General features: G+C 53.9%; 1 long non-coding RNA gene across 2 annotated transcripts; it reads right to left on the reverse strand.

Moving 5' to 3' along the window:
* Positions 1–7,137: 7,137 nt before the first annotated feature.
* LOC100970302 (uncharacterized) lies at positions 7,138–11,998 on the reverse strand. 2 transcript variants are annotated; one of them, XR_611106.4, is made up of 2 exons: positions 11,433–11,998; positions 7,138–7,459 (listed from the first exon to the last, which is right to left on the reverse strand). It is a non-coding gene; the product is annotated as an uncharacterized LOC100970302 (long non-coding RNA). The 2 variants fall into 2 exon arrangements; XR_611105.4 differs by having other exon boundaries at positions 7,138–7,877.
* Between the last annotated feature and the right edge of the window lie 5,528 nt (positions 11,999–17,526).

Consider the following 17,526-nt stretch of genomic DNA (forward strand, 5'->3'; position numbering starts at 1 on the left):
ACAGAGCAGGATTTGAAAACAGGCCTATGGGACTCCCAGACATGTGCCTTTCCCCATGCAGTGCCCTGCATCACAGAGAGAGAGAGCAACTCACACCTGGCGAGACCGAGGGTTGAGTCTGCCAGGAAGAGCATGGTGAGCAGGGGGAACAGAATGTGGCAACATGTGAGGGCAGACTCAGGACTGTGCCTGGGTCTGTCTTCCTGCCCAGCCTGGGGTCCACCTCTCACACTCCAGGGCTCCAAAGCCAGTGCTCCTTCCCCTGGCCTGCCTGGGGGATGGCAAGATTTAGATAGAGAATGACTTACTGACTTCAGAGTCCCACAGCCCTGGGTTAGAGCCCCTGGCCCTCATATCACTCTGGCCAAGTTGCTTCCACTCCCTGAACCTTGGCTTTCTCTCCTGTGAATGAGACTGTACCTGAAGAATGATTAAGGAAAGTCCCTGGCACAGAGTAGGTGCCTGGCAAATACCAATGGACAGGAGCCTCGGGACAGATCCCGTTCTGTCCTGGCATGGTGCCGTTTCCTAGCTAGGGAGCCAGCAGGCTCTGCAGGGCAGGGAGGCTCTGCGCTTAGCTAGGTGGTGTTGCAATGAGAGCAGCAAGGTTTCTGAGTGAGCCCTGCCCCTCCTGGGGCCAGCATCGGTGGGGGCTAGAGCCCTGCTCTCCAGTAACTCACTGTAGCCCTCCCAGTTACTCAAGGAGCTGGCCACGGCCCAGCCCAGTGGACAGAGGAGGCAGGTGTCTGGGGCTGGTTGACCCTCAGCCTGGACACCACCCTCCACACATAAGGAGGCAGTGGTGGTCCATGGGGCTGCTCTTCCTAGGCAGGGCTGTTGGAGGTGGCCCCTTCCCACTCTGCTCTGAGAGCCTGACTATTAGAGGGGACACTCAGAGGCCCAGGAGGTGACAGTGGCAGTTACTGGGCACTCTTTGGGCCAGAAGGAGGCTGGGTGCTTTACAGAGCCTCTGACAGATGGGTATTAATATCCGCATTTTGGCCTGGCGTGGTGGCTCACGCCTGTAATCTCAGCACTTTGGGAGGCCGAGGTGGGCAGATCAATTGAGGTCAGGAGTTTGAGACCAGCCTGGCGAACATGGTGAAACCCCGTCTCTACTAAAAATACAAAAATTAGCTGGGTGCAGTGGCGGGTGCCTGTAGTCCTAGCTACTTGGGAGGCTGAGGCAGGAGAATCGCTTGAAACTGTGAGGCAGAGGTTGCAGTGAGCTGAGATCGCGCCACTGCCCTCCAGCCTGGGCAACAGAGTGAGAGTTTGTCTCAAAAAACAAACAAACAAAACAAAACAAAAAAAATTAGGTGGGTATGGTGGTGGGCGCCTGTAATCCCAGCTACTCAGGAGACTAAGGCAGGAAAATCACTTGATCCCCGGAGGTGGAGTTTGCAGTGAGCCGAGATCACACCACTGCACCCCAGCCTGGGGAACACAGTGAGACTCCGTTTCAAAAAAAAAAAAAAATTAAAATTAAAAAAAATAAGAAAAATAAAAAAAAATCCCCATTTCACAGATAAGGAAACTGAGGCTTGGATAGGTCAAAGATACCTGGACTCCTTAGTCCGACAGCACCTCTGACCTTAATCTCCCCTCATCCCACATGCAGAGGTTGTTTGAATTCTAGTGATGGGAAGCTCACTCCTGCCGAGACCCCACCTTTGGGCATGCGTGAAAGAAAACTCTTCTCAGTGGAGACTGAAATTGGCCTCCTGAAACTCCCACCCTAGGGCTGAGCACTCTGTCCCCAAAACAGCCTTCAGAGCTTGACCACAGCAGGACACCCCAGTAAGCCAGTATGCCTCCCCTGGGTAGCTCCTTTCTGAGCCTTAGTTCCTCCAGCTGTAAAACAGGGTTACAACGGTCCCTTACTCAAGGGATGGTTGTGAGGCTTTAGGGTGTTAATAAACCTAGAATATTCCAGGAGCATCCCGAGTCCTCAGAGAAGCTGCGGCCAAGAGGAGAGGCTCAGAGGGCCTTCCAGGGACCCAACTCACCTTCCCCAAAGGAGGAATTGGCCGTGATCAGGGCAGCCCAGGGGAGGGACGGAGTGGGGACCACGGCTCGGGAGCTCGTGGCGAGCAGGCATTTCACCTGCACTCTACTGCCTCTTCCCAGACCTGGCCCTCCCAGAGGATGTGGCTCAGTCTTGCTAAAGGACAGCAGGAATCAGGGCCAGGCAGGGCTGGGTTCAAGTCCTTTGTCTGCCATTTACCAGCCACGTGTTCGGTGTAGCTGTTGGTTACCTCGCTGCTCTCAGCCTGGCGTCTGCAGCTTGGAGGAAGGCCCTGTCTCCCGGGGCTGTGGTGTCCAACAGTATGTGAGGCCCAAAGCAGAGTGGCCCCTCAAGTGCAGAGCCAAGCACACCCCAGGCCTGGGCCCCGCTGGGGACAGCCAGGCCACCCCATCATGGTCCTCCCTGCACTGAGGGAGGGACTGGAGAAGCGCAGCTCAGGAGAAGGACCCCACGTCTTGGCACATTCTGTTTCCCCTGCTCACCATGCTGTTCCTGGCAGACTTCTCTTCCCCTGGGGCCTTCCAGGCTTAAGTCTCTCCCTCTTTGTGAGGCAGGACACTGCAGCGGGGAAGCATGTACGTGATCAGGAGTACACTGATGGGGCAACTGAGGCCCAGAGAGAGGGAGTGATGTGTGCAGGATCACGCAGCTGGAGGATGAGAGCTGAGATTCCACCCCAGGCCTCTGCTGCTCCTCCTGGCACTTAAGCCTTCCCCAATCCATCCCCACACACATGCCCAGCACATCCCCACCTCGGGGCCTTTGCCCACTCCATAATCCCGATCTGGGGTTACGGTGCCCTCTCTCTGCCCAGCTGGATCTTACTGACCTTTAAGGCCCCTACTCTTGCTGTCCTCCCAGCCCTGTCCTTAGCCCCTAGAGCACACTGTCCACCCGACCCGCCTCCCCATCCAATTCCTCTTCACCCTTCAGCTCACCTGGGGATGCCCCTCCTTGGGGGAGCTCCCTCTGATCGGCTAGACCACCTCCTCTTCTGAGCCCATTCCCGGAGGCCACCCCCACTCCACCCGCTTTGTGATTTCTAGCTCAGAGTCTCTCTCCTTCCCCAGATGAGGGCTCTCAGGGCACTTGTTTACACATGTTGCCTCAGCACCCAACACAGATCCTGGCGCAGACCAGGTGTTCGATACCGGCCGTCCCTGCACGGCACCCATCCAGCTATCGTTTCATTCAGCAAATGTTTATTGAGCACCTGCCCTGTGTTGGAGACCTGAGATACAGCAGTGGGAAAACAGGCAGGGCGCGCTCTGACTCAGGTGACATTCTAGTGACACGTATGCACATGTCCAAGCCAAGGGCCAGTGGCATAGATGCTAGAGGGCAAAGACTGGGGGAAGGGCCAGGCATGGTGGCTCACACCTGTAATCCCAGCACTTTGGCTGAGGCAGGCAGATCACCTGAGGTCAGGAGTCATGGTGAAACATGGTTTCACCATGACCTCAGGTGATCCCCTGTTTCTACTAAAAAATACAAAACTTAGCTGGGCATGGTGGCAGGTGCCTGTAATCCCAGCTACTCAGGAGGCTGAGGCGTGAGAATTACTTGAATCCGGGAGGCGGAGGCTGCAGTGAGCTGAGATCTCACCACTGCACTCCAGCCTGGGCGACAGAGTGAGACTCTGTCTCAAAAAAAAAAAAAAAAAAAAAATGGGGAAAGGATGGGGAGGGTCATAAGGGAAGGTCTGTCTGAGCAGGTCATTTTTTTTTTTTTTTTTTTTTTTTTTTTTTTTTTTTTTTTGAGACGGAGTCTCTCTCTGTTGTGCAGGCTGGAGTGCAGTGGCACAATCTTGGCTCACTGCAACCTTCGCCTCCCAGGTTCAAGCAATTCTTCTGCCTCAGCCTCCTGAGTAGCTGGGACTACAGGCATGTGCCACTCTGCCCGGCTAATTTTTGTATTTGTCTTTTTTTAGTAGAGATGGGGTTTCACAATATTGGCCAGGCTGGTCTCGAACTCCTGACCTCCTGACCTCAGGTGATCTGCCCGCCTCAGCCTCTCAAAGTGCTGGGATTACAGGTGTGAGCCACTGCGCCTGGTCTTTTTTTTTTTTTTTTTTTTTTTTTAGAGACAGGGTATTTGCTCTGTCACCTAGGCTGGAGCTCCAGTGATCCTCCTACCTCAGCTACCTCAGCCTCCAGAGTAGCTGGGTCTATAAGCGCACACCACCACGCCCAGCTGATTTTTATTTTTTGTAGAGAAGGGGTCTCGCCATGTTGCTCAGGCTGGTCTGAAACTTCTGGGCTCAAGCGATATTCCTGCCCACGTCTCCCAAAATGCTGGGATTACAGGCATGAGCCACGGTGCCCGGCCACAGGTAACATCTGATCGGAGCACTGGAGGAAGTGAATGCGGGAGTGATGGAAATATCAGAGGAAAGAGTATACTGGGGAGCGGGAGCAGCACGTGCAAAGGCCCTGGGGCAGGACCACACACAGCACGTTGGAGGAATAACAAGATCCGGGAGCGAGTTGGGGGGCAGGAGCCGAGGTCTGAGAGGGAACAAGCTGGGGCCACTGACAGGGCCCTCCCTGACCCTGAATGCATGGGAGTCATTGCAGAGCTCTGGGCAGAGGCATGCAGGAGCTGACTGAAGTTCTAACAGGACCACTCTGCTACTATGTGAAGAATGAATTCCAGAGGGCAGAGGAGGCAGGGAGACCCACGAGGAGGCTGCTGTGCCATCCAGGCAGGCAATGCCGGTGGTGCGGTGGAGGTAGAAGGAAGGGTGGAGTGCTGAGATAGAGACAGAGGAGAAGTTAAGGGTCAGGAATAATCCCAAGGCTTTTGGCCTGAGCAAGTGAAGGGAAAGTGGAGGTGAGAGGTTTGTGACTAGTTGAGGCAGAGCTGCCCACTGGCCATCCACGTGGAGAGGTGGCACAAGCTGTTGGCTGGATAGGTCTAGGTTTTGGGAGAGAAGTCCAGGCGGTGCGGGCACCTGCTGTATGACTCCCCATGTCCTGCACATAGTAGGTCCTCAGTAAATGCCTGCTTATTGGGCCTGCAGGGGACACATTACTGGCCACAGCCCAGCTCCCAGCCTCCAGGAGAGGCAGACAAGGGGCCCAGGGCCAATCATAGAGAGCCACACCCTGAGGGGCATGTGGGGCACCACCAGCATTTCTTGGGTGGCACTGTGGAGGGGAAGCTGAGAAGACCTCTTGGGCGAGGTGGTGGAAATCTTGGCAGGTGGAGATGGGTGTTGTGGGAAGGCGAGAAAGCGGAGGAGGAAGGCCCAGTGGAGCTGAGGTGAAGTGGACGGTGCAGGAGCCGAACCCTGGTTTCACTTTGGGCTCTGGGACTGTGAGCAAGACACTTAACCTCTGAGGTCTCCATTGCTGACAGGAATGCTAACTGTCCCCTTTCATGGGTTTGTGTGGGGATCAAATGAATTAATCCATGGAAACTGTGGCGAACAACATGATGGCAGGTGCTCAGTAAACATCACCTGCCTGTTAGCATTGCATCCAAAGCTGCCTGGGAGGAGGGACAGAGCACAGGGAGGGAGAGGGGAACAGCACAGGAGGCCTGGGGGACAGGAGCCTGGGGCCCAGAAAATGAGGGGATTTTATTCCCTTTGGGCGATTGGAGTCATGGGAAGTTCTGCAGAGAAAGGAGTAGATGTTCCTGTCAGTCCTTGATTAGCCTCCGCCTGTGCTCGACTTGGTACACTCCCTCCCATCCTAGGCCGGAGGGTCCTAGCCAGCAACCTGCCTCCTGGGCCCAGGACACACTCATGCGGCTAATGCTTGGCCAGTCCAGGCCTTCTGAGGCCGTTCATCCTCACAGCAGCCTCATGTGTGAGGCCGGTCCTATTATTATTATTGTTTGACAAGTGAGGACACCAAGGCACAGCGAATGTCACACAGATCAATGTCGTCTTGCAGATAGCAGGGGACAGACCCAGGAGTCAAGCCCAGGCTGGGGATTCAACTCCAGAATCCACACTGGCCTCTCCCAGCTATGAGAATGGCCTCGGAGCCCTTTGAGGTGCCCTCAGAGCCTGGATGCCCTCAGAGCTGGGCATTGTGTGACACATCCAGCACTACTGTTCTCCCAACAGGCGGGGTGGGGGCCATTGTGCCCACTTTCAGGGAAAGAAGCTGAAAGGTGGTGTGACTTGCTCAGGGCCCCAAAGTTTGCTTCTGGAGCAGCTGGGACCTCAGCCCAGGTCTGGGACGTCCCTGTGCTGGGTGCTTGGCAGGCACGACACATGCAATCTTGCACCCAAGACTATTTCCGAGGTGAATACTGAGGCCCCCTCAGCCTGGAGTTATTTCTGAGGTCCTTGCTGTCTTTTGAGGAGGAAGAAAATGGATTCCCCCTCCCAGGCCCCTAGGCTTCATGTCCCAGGTCCCTTTATTTTTCCTTCTTCTTCTTCTTCTTTTTTTTTTTTTTTGAGATGGAGTCTTGCTCTGTCACCCAGGCTGGAGTGCAGTGGCATGATCTCGGCTCACTGGAACCTCTGCCTCCCGTGTTCAAGCAGTTCTCCTATCTCAGCCTCCCAAGTAGCTGGGGTTACAGGCGTGCACCACCACTCCTGGCTAATTTTTTGTATTTTTAGTAGAGATGGGTTTTCGCCATGTTGGCCAGGCTGGTCTTGAACTCCTGACCTCAGGTGATCTGCCCTCTTGGCCTCCCAAATTGCTGGGACTATAGGCATGAGCCACCGCGCCCAGCCCCAGGTCCCTTTACTTCTGTTCCTCTCTTGACTCTCTCCTTTCAAAGAGGCTTCTCATCCCAAGAAGCGCCTGGCCCACTGGTCTTGGTCCCACCCTGCTGACAGCCAGTCATCCCCTGAGCCCAGCCAGGAGACTGAAAAGCTTTACTGCATTCTCTTAAGGGCTTCACAGCCAGGAAAACCAGCAAAGGGGAATATAGTGTCTGCAGACCGGTGAGGTCCAGGGTCGCTCCATAAAAATGGATTCCTGGAAAAACATAAACCAGCAATTTACCCTGTGAATTTTATTGGCCTAAAAAAAAAAAAAAAAAAGGCTATCTCATTTGAATAATGAAGAGAGATAAACCATTCCTAGCTCCTCTTTTATTAGTGAATAAGGACACAAACACTCAACAGAAATGGAACGCTCACACAAAGCTTCAGGTCTGATTTATTAGCCACTTTAGTTTCATAAAACTCAGCATTTCTATTAAAATAAAATGATGTCCAAAAGGTTTGCTTGTTTTTAAGAAAATTGCATTTAATACAGGGCAAGACTTTGTTATGGTTTATTTATTTATTTATTTTTTAAACAAAGCTCAAATTCTCCTGACTTCACGCCTGTTACTACAGCTGGAGGGAAACCGATTTCAGAATCTATCTGATATGTTGGATTTCTTTGTGGCATCCACTTCATCGCTCAGCAGCCAGCCATGATGTCATAAGCCCATCAGATTTCCGGTAGGGGGAAAACGCTGGGGAATTGGAAAGAATGGATGTTTCTTACCCGTCAGGAAGGCAGGGGAAGGAGCTGGGTATGTTTGGGAGGAGAAGCCGCGTGGCTGGCGGGGGACAGGAGCAGGCTCAATGTTTGTGATATTAAATGTCAGGCAGAAACCTGAAAACCCCAGCTACCCAGATGTTTTCTCAATATCCAGATGTCTGGCACTGAGCAGACCATGCTCCCGCCTCCCAGGAGGTGCTCAGCATTTGGGCTTTGACCTCAAGTCTCCGGTGAGCGCACACTGCCAGGAGCTGTACATTCTCGCGGCTGCCCACCCTTGGGTTTGGGATTTTTTTTCTAAATCTTTACACATGGATGACAGGAGTAACTAGGTCCAGATTTTTAAAAGCTGTTGAAGCAGTGATTTGAGAAGTTCAGTCTCTGGAACGCTATGTAAGCCAAAAAGGAGGAAAAAAAAAAAAAAAACCCTCAGCCAACACACACACAAACATATGTGACTCTTAAGCCATAGGACTTAAGAACCCAAAACAAAACCAGCAAGTCTGAGAACCAGGGCTGGAGACCGACACTGAGAAGCGCTGAGCCCTCCCCCAGGAGCACGCTTCCCCCCAAATCAGAAAAACACCGCACAGCTTTGTTCTTCCTGACAAAGCCCCTTGCTTCCAGGGAGCCGACAGTTGCCAACAAAAGCACAGGGTGGAACTCATTTACACGCAGGCTGGGCTTCAAGGAGCCATCAAGTGCAGAAATGGAAATGGCTTTGCCTAGGAGCCCTGCCTCCCTGCGACTGGTAATGGGGACCCCTGGAGCCTGGGGGAGCCCCGCAGGTCACAGATGGAGCAGGGTCCTGGCCTCCTGGTGCCTGGCCTAAGCATCTGCCCCACGGAGGTCACCACCTAGGCTTGTGACATCACAGCTAATTGCCCCTGACAATGAGCCAGGAACTGCAGGCCCCTCAGGGCTGCAAGCCTGAGACTTCACAGGGAGCCGGGAGGAGAGGCAGCTGGGGAGGGGCCATCGCCAATTAAAACCCAGTGCTCAGATAACAAGAAAGAAGTGGTTGAGGGGGACAGTATCGTCTCTGGTGGGGAGAGGGCAGGAGGAAGTGGGGGTGCGGAAGGGGCTGAGGGTGGGGTATTTGTGCCCTCATCTCCTACCACAATCCCCACCCCCAGCCTTTACAGATGAGGACATTGAGGCCAGGGGTGGCTGAGTGGCCTGCCCAGGGTCACCAGGCTAATTAGCAGGACAGTCAGTACAAGGGAAAAGAAAACATAGGTCTGGCACTGCCCAGGTCTTCCCTGAACTTACCTAATTTAATCCTCGCAGCACTCTGTGAGGGAGGGGTTATCCTTAACCTCAGTTTCCAGAGGAGCCAGTGGAGGCACAGAGAGCTTAAGTAATTTGCCCAAGGCCACACAGCTCATCATTAGCAGAACTTGGCCTGAACTTCTAGTCACCTGATTCTGAATCCTGTGTTCTTTCTGCCGGGTGCGGGGAGGCAGTTGAGGTTTAACTGGGAGTTGTGAATCTGATCTAAATACATATTTAAAATGCTGGTGATCCCCACAGAACAGAAGGGAGCAAATCATTGCAAATTAATTTTTTTAAAGCCATTCCAGGCAGGAGGCTTGCTGGCCAGGTGGGTGGGTGGGGAGGCTGCTTTTATTCTGTCCCCGCCAGAGCCTGAATAAAGCAAGTTGACTGTCTCTCTAGCTGTGCGTGGCGGCCACTCAAAGCTCCTGAAGTGGGGCAGTGGGGGGTGTGGGAGACTGGAGAAAAGCTTTGTTAGGCATCTGCGAGGGCTTCATCTGCCCCAGGAAAAGTGCCAGGCACACGGGTCCAATGGAGCCAGGGGAGGGAGGATTCACTGTATATAGAAACCATGCAAAAAAAAAAAAAAAAAAAAATCAGTCCCCCTGAGCCGGGTTCCTAATTTCCAAGTGAGAGTTTCAATGAGCCGTGGGTCAACTGAGCAGCAATTGCTGGCCCAGAGACCTGACTCTGGGTCAGAGCTGTGCTGCCCAGGGCCCTGCCCACCAGGATGGGGGAGGCCAGGCAGTCACTGTGGTCCTATATCCCAGCTACTCTGGGGGCCCTGTCGGCCACCACCTTCTCCCAGAGCAGCACTTGAAGAAGACAAGTCTCCAAGAGATGGGACAGAAGAAAGAGGAGACAGGCCGGTCTGAGCTCAGGGAACAGGACTAGCGCCTGCCCTGGGCCTCCCCTGGCAGGTCCACTCTCCCTGCAGCCGGCCAGCCTTGGCACTGCAGTGGTCAGGCTGTGCCAGGCCTCTCCCTTCACAAGGCCTGCTGGTTTCTTTTACTTTGTTTCTGTGAACGGCAAATGGGGTGTGGAGCCCAGGACTCGGGCCAGGGAAGGGGAAAGAAAAGTTTCTGCCATCTGGATGCCTGACCTTGCTGAGCCACTCCTGTTTTTCTGGGGAAATCCTACCCATCTTTTATTTGCTTTGCCTACCATCCACCCAGAAAAGATTTGGGTCCTGCCCTCATGGCACTTACAATCGACAGGGGGAGCTAAACATTGACCAATTAATGGCATAAAAGTGTCCATGGAGGGGGTGGTCCCATGCTATGAGAGTCCATCATAGTGGAATCATCAAGTCAGGGAGGTCAGGGCAGGCTTCCTGGAGGAGGTGACATTTGTGCTGGGGCCCAAAGGATGAGGAGTGTTAATTGCTCTGACTCACTGTCATCCTTGCAGAGTCCCTCTCTGATATCCTCCTAAGGTCGCCTCCCCTCCCCATACCCTGGTCCCCTTCTTGACTGTCTGTTGTTCATCTATATCCCTGCCCTGGTCTGGAAGCCCTATGAGGGCAGAGGCCGGGCCTGTCTTAGTCACTGCTGAATTGCGCATGCCCGGCACTTATAGGCGTGCCGGACCACCTGTGGTGGTCTACACTGCCTATTTGTAACTATTTGCTGATCAAAAGAATAAACGACATGTGCAAAAGGCTTTGTAGTAGGGGAAATCCCAGGACAGGAGGATGTGGGAGTAGGAACCGGGGCAAAGGGACAGAAGGTGATGGGAGATGAGGCTGTACCTCCCTAAGAACCTCCCTAGAAATGCGGGGATCTCCTCCAGCCAAGGGAAACCCTTCTGCCCTTCCCCTGTGGCAGAGACTGTGGTAGGGTGTCTTTCTTACCCTAGAGGAGAGAGTGTCGCATAAATACGCTGCCCCACCCGAAGCGCTCCAGGCACAGCACCCCGGGCACAAAGCAGGTGGGCACTAGCACCCCCTGCCCAGTACTCTGCCACCAGCTTCCCTCCTGCGTTCATTTTCTCACCCAGTGCTGCGGGGCCACCTGGAGCTACAGAGAGGGAGTGGGATCCACCCCCAGCAGATCCGAAGGTCTCAATCCAGGGCTTCCCTGCATCCCAGCCCCAGGTCTCACCTGCACTACCCCCATGGCTAGCACCCTTTCTCCTCACTGAGGCGGAGGTGGAAGAAGAGGAGCCAGGACAAATGGGGTTTGAGTCCCTGGGTCTGATTACCAGCGTGGGACGGGTGCTTCGTCCCTCAGCTTCCTCACAAGTGAGGTGGAGACTCCCCAGGCTTCCCCGGAGCCAGGGACAGAGTGAGCGCTTGATGATCCCTTCTAAAAGTCTCAAAATGAGCCCCCTTTGGTCTCGCTCTGTCGCCCCAAATCCCTCTCCCGCCTCAGCTGCAGTTTCTCCAGCTCCCGAGGAAGGGGGGCACCCGAATTCCAGCCGCTGAGGCTGGAGTTTGGAGTTCGCCCAGGGAGCTTCCGCCCTGGGATGCGGCTGAGACCCGACAGGTGGGTCCCGTCCCCGCCCCAGATGTGCGCCTGGCCCCTCGGAGGCGCGGCTCCGCCTACGCCCAGACCCTTCCTCCCCGCCAGCCCGCTCAGCGCGCTCTGGCAAACTTTCCGCGTCCAGAACCCGCCCGCGTCTACACCTGCTCGCGGTTCAACCGCAAGCGCAAGTCTACACGGTCTCACCTGCCCCCGGGTTGCTGAAGGGTGCCTCGGTCACGGGGCCGCGTCTCCACAGGCTCAACAGCTGCGAGTCCCCGGGACTGCCGACCTCAGCCTTGGGGATCCGTCTTGACCACCCCCGGATTCGGAGGCGCCCGGGCCGGACCACCTGTGCTGGTCTCCACCTCCTCGGCAACCCCGGGTCACCGGAGATGCTGCAGCTCGAGGGTCCCGCCTGCACCACCCATGGCTCTCGAGATCCTTCAGAGCGCGGACCCGGCCGAGACCCCGCGGAGCCGCTGCGCGTGGCTGGTGCCCGCGGTCGCCCCGCAGTCCCGTAACGCGGCGAAACCGCCGGGGCTGCTTACCTGGCCCGCGCCCTCACGCTCCCGTCCGGGCTGCGCAGCCGCTTCTCTCACACATTTTGCGATAACATCGATGGCGAAAGAAAATGTTGTAAATCCTCCTGCGGCCACGTGGCTGTACCCCCACCCCCTTCTCCCTTTCTCTGGCCCTCAGGACAAAACGGCCCCGCGGCCGGCCGCTGGCCACGGGGCTCTGGGAGGGCGAGGCTGGCCGCAGCGGGGCGTGGTCTGGGGAGGGGCCGGACCGGGGCGGGCGGGGCGTGGTCGGGGCAGGGGCGGGGCGCGCTGGTTCCGGCCGCCCTCCCCCGGGAAACCGGGCCTGAGACTGGGGCTCCTGTTCCAGCTCTTGATTGGTCGGTCGGCCAGCACTGCTGACGTCTGATTGGCTGAGACAAAGAAGGGACTAAGGCCGTAGGGGTGGGGGTTTGTGGATTTCATTCTTTGCCTTTTCGCTCCGGCGGTGGCCGCTGCTCTTTCGGACCTTCCTGAACTCTGCGGCCTTTTCCTCTCTGCTTCCGTGGTCCCTATCATAACGCTACCTGCATTTCCTTGTCCTTCTCTACCAAACAGCACCTGGAGATAGGGACATGGGGTTCGTGCTGCTCACCACTGTCTCCCCAGGGCCTAGCACACAGTACGTGCTCAAAACGGTTAGTTGAATGAATTAGTGGAAAATATGCATACAGGTGTTTAGAGCTATCTTTAATGTTGGCAACATCCCTAGGAGATATTACTATTCTCTGCCGAGGATGAGGAAACCGAGGTGCAGAGAAATTCGGTCACCTGGGGATGAATGGCTGAGCTGATGCTGGGACATGCTTACATTACTGGATCTCGGATCCTCTACACAGTGATGCCCTGTGCAGTGTCAGAGCTCAGTTTCCCGTCTATCAAGAGTGTTGTGTTAGAGCACAAGATAGGTTAGAAGATGGGTTATTACTGCCAGGTCCTGTGGCTCACGCCTATAATTCTAGCACTTTGGGAGGCCAGGGTGGGAGAAGCGCTTGCGCCCAGGAGTTCGAAACCAGCCTGGGCAACATGGCGAAACCCTGTCTCTACAAAAAAAAATTAAGAAGTTTTCTGGGCGTGGTGGTGTGTACCTGTAGTCCCAGCTACTTGGGAGGCTGAGGTGGGAGGATCACTTGAGCCCAGGAGTTGGAGGCTGCAGTGTTATGATTGTACCACTTGCACTCCAGCCTGGGTGACAGAAAGAAAAAAAAAAAACCCGTCTCTACTAAAAATACAAAAAATTAGCCTGGCGTGGTCGTGGGCACCTGTAGTCCCAGCTAGCTACTCGGGAAGCTGAGGCAAGAGAATGGCGTGAACCCGGGAGGCGGAGCTTGCAGTAAGCCGAGATGGCACCACTGCATTCCAGCCTGGGTGACAGAGTGAGACTCCATCTCAAAACAAAACAAAAACAAAAACAAAAAAACTTACTTCGGCCGGGCACAGTGGCTCACGCCTGTAATCCCAGCACTTTGGGAAGCCAAGGTGGGTGGATCACCTGAGGTCAGGAGTTCGAGACCAGCCTGGCCAACATCATGAAACCCCATCTCTACTAAAAAATACAAAAATTAGCTGAGCATGCTGGTGGGCACCTGTAATCCCAGCTACTCGGGAGGCTGGGGCAGGAGAATCACTTGAACCCAGGAGGCAGAGGTTGTAGTGAGCTGAGATCATGCCACTGGCACTCCAGCCTGGGTGATAAGAGCGAAACTCTGTCTCAAAAAAAAAAGTGTCATTTAAATGAACATGCTTGAACATGCTATACCCAGCACTGTGCCTGGCAGTATGAATGACACAGCCTCTGCTTCCATGTTAAATTCCTGGTAACCTGCTGGGCTCTTTCCCTTCCTGGGAATCCATCCCCTGAACCCCCCTCTGCACCCCCATCACAGGGGAAGTTGGAAGCACTCTGCTCAAACCATGCTGCATTGCCCACTCTGACAGTTTGGGGCATTTGGGGTGGATTTTCCTGTGGAAGTCATGGGGAGGATCGTGAAGCAGACTGACTTCCCGGCTGCTGTTCTCTGACGGAGAGGGGGTCCTTGGGATGCCCCCCCAAGTAGGTCCTTTTGATTGAGAGATGATGTATGAGATGGGATGGGGGAGAGGGCTTCCTCTGACAAAGGAAGGTGTAGAAGCTTCTCCCGGAGTTGGGCAGAGAAGGGTTAATCAACTAGAAAAATGCTGAGAGCCTGTCTCCCATAGGCAGCCAGATTGAGGCATGAAGAGGAGGAGCTGGCTTGGTGGTGTGGTAAATGAGTGCTCCCTGCATCTGTCTTCACATGGCCTTCTTATAGGGACATCAGTCATTAGATTTAGGCCCCATCCTAATCCGGTATGACCTCATCTTAAGAAGATTACATTTGCAAAGACCCTATTTCCTAATCAGGTTGCATTCACAGGTATCGGCGGTCAGGACTTCAATATATCTTTCTGGGGGACACAATTCAACAAGGCTCAATGAGGAAAGAACATTTTGATTAGTAGGGAACATCGAGAACAGAGGCCCCAGGGCTGCACAAGGTGGATGTCCCTGTCGCTGCCCACTGTTCTCTTGGGACTACACAGATCCTGGTGCCTGGCAGCTGTGGAAACAGAGTTGGGAGGCAGCCGACCCTCTGGACATCAGGCCTTTTCAGCTGACCCTGTCCAGCCTGGTGCCAGAGCAGGGCCCTGCCTGCCTGCCCCTCCTCCCTCTTCCTGCCTGGTCCTCATTCCCACCCACATCCCAAGATGGACAAGGACAATAAAAGCTGTTTCATAAGCAGCTGGTGATTAATTGCCAAGCTAATTAAAGAGGCAGTAATTGCACTCTGATTTCAGAGGAAGGAGTGATGTCTTGGGCAGGGGTGGGTGGTCAGCTTAGGTCTCCCTGACAAGGCAGAGCCAGAAGACAGAAAGGATTTGAAAAATCCTTTTTTTTTTTTTTTTGAAACGGAGTCTCGCTCTGTCTCTCAGGCTAGAGTGCAGTAGTGCAATGTTGGCCCACTGCAACCTCCACCTCCCAGGTTCAAGTGATTCTCCTGCTTCAGCCTCCCAAGTAGCTGGGACTACAGGTGCATGCCCTCACGCCCCACCAATTTTTTTTTTTTTTAGACAGAGTCTCACTCTGCTGCCAGGCTGGAGTGCAGTGGCACGATCTCCGCTCACTGCAACCTCCGCCTCCTGGGTTCAAGCAATTCTCCTGCCTCAGCCTCCCTAGTAGCTGGGACTACAGGCATGCACCACCACACCCAGCTCATTTTTGTATTTTTAGTAGAGACAGGGTTTCACTATGTTGGCCAGGCTGGTCTCGAGCTCCTGACCTCAGGTGATCCTCCCTCCTCGGCCTCCCAAAGTGCTGGGACCACAGGCGTGAGCCACTGTGCCCATCCGAAGCACCCTCTTTCTAGAGGTGCACCTGTTGGCTGCGCACAGTGGCTCACACCTGTAATCCCAGCGCTCTGGGAGGCCGAGGTGGGTGGATCACCTGAGCTCAGGAGTTCGAGACCAGCCTGGCCAACATGGTGAAACCCTGTCTCTACTAAAAATACAAAAATTAGCTGGGTATGGTGGCACGCACCTGTAGTCCCAGCTACTTGAGAGGCTGAGGCAAGAGAATCGCTTGAACCTGGGAGGCTGCGGTTGCAGTGAGCCAAGATTGCACCATTGCACTCCAGCCCAGGCGACAGACAGAGACTCCATCTCAAAAAAAAAAAAAAAAAAAAAAAAAAAAAAGTGGGTGCTTCAATCATAGCTGCACATAGCTGTAATATTTCATTTGACAGAGTCAGATGGGGGACTTAGATGCTTAAGCTTATCTCTGTACTTTTCCATGTCTTTGAAATATTTCATTAACATCCACACACACACACAAAAATGGCAGGGGAGAGGTTAAGTGTTTCTAAATTCTAGTTTGGGATTTATAAATGGCTTCAAATACCAGTGTGCCTTACTTTACACAGTGGAGAGGGTCTTAAAATTCTGCGTCAATTGAATCCCGTTGGCCTACCCGGTACATCTTAACACCTCTGATGCTCTAGCTTCATTTCTGATTGATTTTCCCTGGCAGAGGTACCAAATTCTTTGCTTTAAGTGTCAGGCTCTCTCTGTCAAGTAGTTAATGACCTATAAAGCACTTAAAACGTACTGGAGGAGATGCGATTTGGAGGCACCCTGCAGTGTATCCTCTCTTATTGTCGGTAATCACCCCTCATTTATTTGCTCTTATTGGTTTGGAATTTGCTATCAGGTTTTCCTAAAGCCAAGCCCACCAGGAATGGTCCAATTCTATGTGGGCCCAGATGGGTGCCGGGATTGGAACCTAGGGGCAGTGGGCAGCCAGTGTGGCCCCTTTCCTCACGAGCCCTTCGGCTTGGGTGCCCTGGTCATCTCATGGCCACACATTCAGCGGCTCTGCCTCTTGCCAGCTGAGTGATCTTGAGCATTCGGTGCCCCCCTCCAAGCCTCACTTTCCTCTTCCACACTGCCCCAGAGCTGGTGCCTGCCCCTGGACAACTGGAAGATGACTCCAGCCTGGTGAAGTCAGTGCTGGGAGCCGTAGAAGAGGCCCAAGGTCAGGGTGAGCATGGAGGTCATGACCGAGGCAAGCTCCAGGGTCAGAGGTCATAGGAAGCATCCCCAAGGAGCACAAAACAGGGTGGGCCACTGACCTCGGGGCAGAAGAGCCTCTCAGAGAGGGGCCCAGCCTGGGAGGCAGAATAGGCTCTTCTAGGAGGGAAAGTGTCTTCATTTTCTTTTCTTTTTTTTTCCTTGAGACGGAGTCTTGCTCTGTCGCCCAGGCTGGAGTGCAATGGCGCGATCTTGGCTCATTGCAACCGCCATCTCCCAGGTTCAAGCGATTCTCCTGCCTCAGCCTCCTGAGTACTGGGACTACAGGCATGCACCACTACACCCAGCTAATTTTTCTATTTTTAGTAGAGACAGGTTTCGCCATGTTGGCCAGGCTGGTCTCAAACTCCTGACTTCAGGTGATCCACCTGCCCTCAGCCTCCCAAAGTGCTGGGATTACAGGCGTGAGCCACCGTGCCTGGCCAGTGTCTTCATTTTCTATGGCTGCTGTAACTAATCACCACAAACCTGGTGACTTAAAACAACACACATTATCCCTATTGAAAAGCCGGGAGAAAAAAGAAAGAAAAAAATTATTTTTTAAAAACCCACAACACGACACACATTTATTTTCTTACAGTTCTCAAGACTGGAAATTCAGAATCAGTTTCAACAGGCAGAAACCAGGGTGTTCACAGGGCCACGTTCCCTCCAGAAGCTTTGAGGAGTATCCGTTTCCTTGCCCTCTCCTGCTTCTGGGACTCTGTTCCCTGGCTGTGGCCTCTTCTTCCATGTTCAAAACCAGCGGCGTACCATCTTCAGACCTCTTTCTCTGCTTCCATCATCACACCACCTTCTGCCTTTGGTCTGTAATCTCCCTCTGCATCCCCCTTTATAAGGGCGTTTGTGATTGTAATGATCCAGGATAATCTCCTCATCTCCAGATCCTTAATCACATCTGCGGCGCCTTTGTCATATAAGGTAACATTCACAGGTTCCAGGATTAGGATGTGGATATCTTGGCGAGGGTGGGATTCTTCAGCCTACCACAGAAAGCCACCAACCAAAGTGGTTCAGATCATGGATTCTGAAGCCACTGCTGGGGCCTGAATCTCAACTGCACCATCTGCCAGCTAGGTGACTTTGGGCGAGTTGTTATATCTTTTTAAGGCTCAGTTTCCTCATCTGTGAAATGA

Source organism: Pan paniscus, chromosome 23 (assembly GCF_029289425.2).
Source record: "Pan paniscus chromosome 23, NHGRI_mPanPan1-v2.0_pri, whole genome shotgun sequence".
NCBI classification, from domain to species: Eukaryota; Metazoa; Chordata; class Mammalia; order Primates; family Hominidae; genus Pan; species Pan paniscus.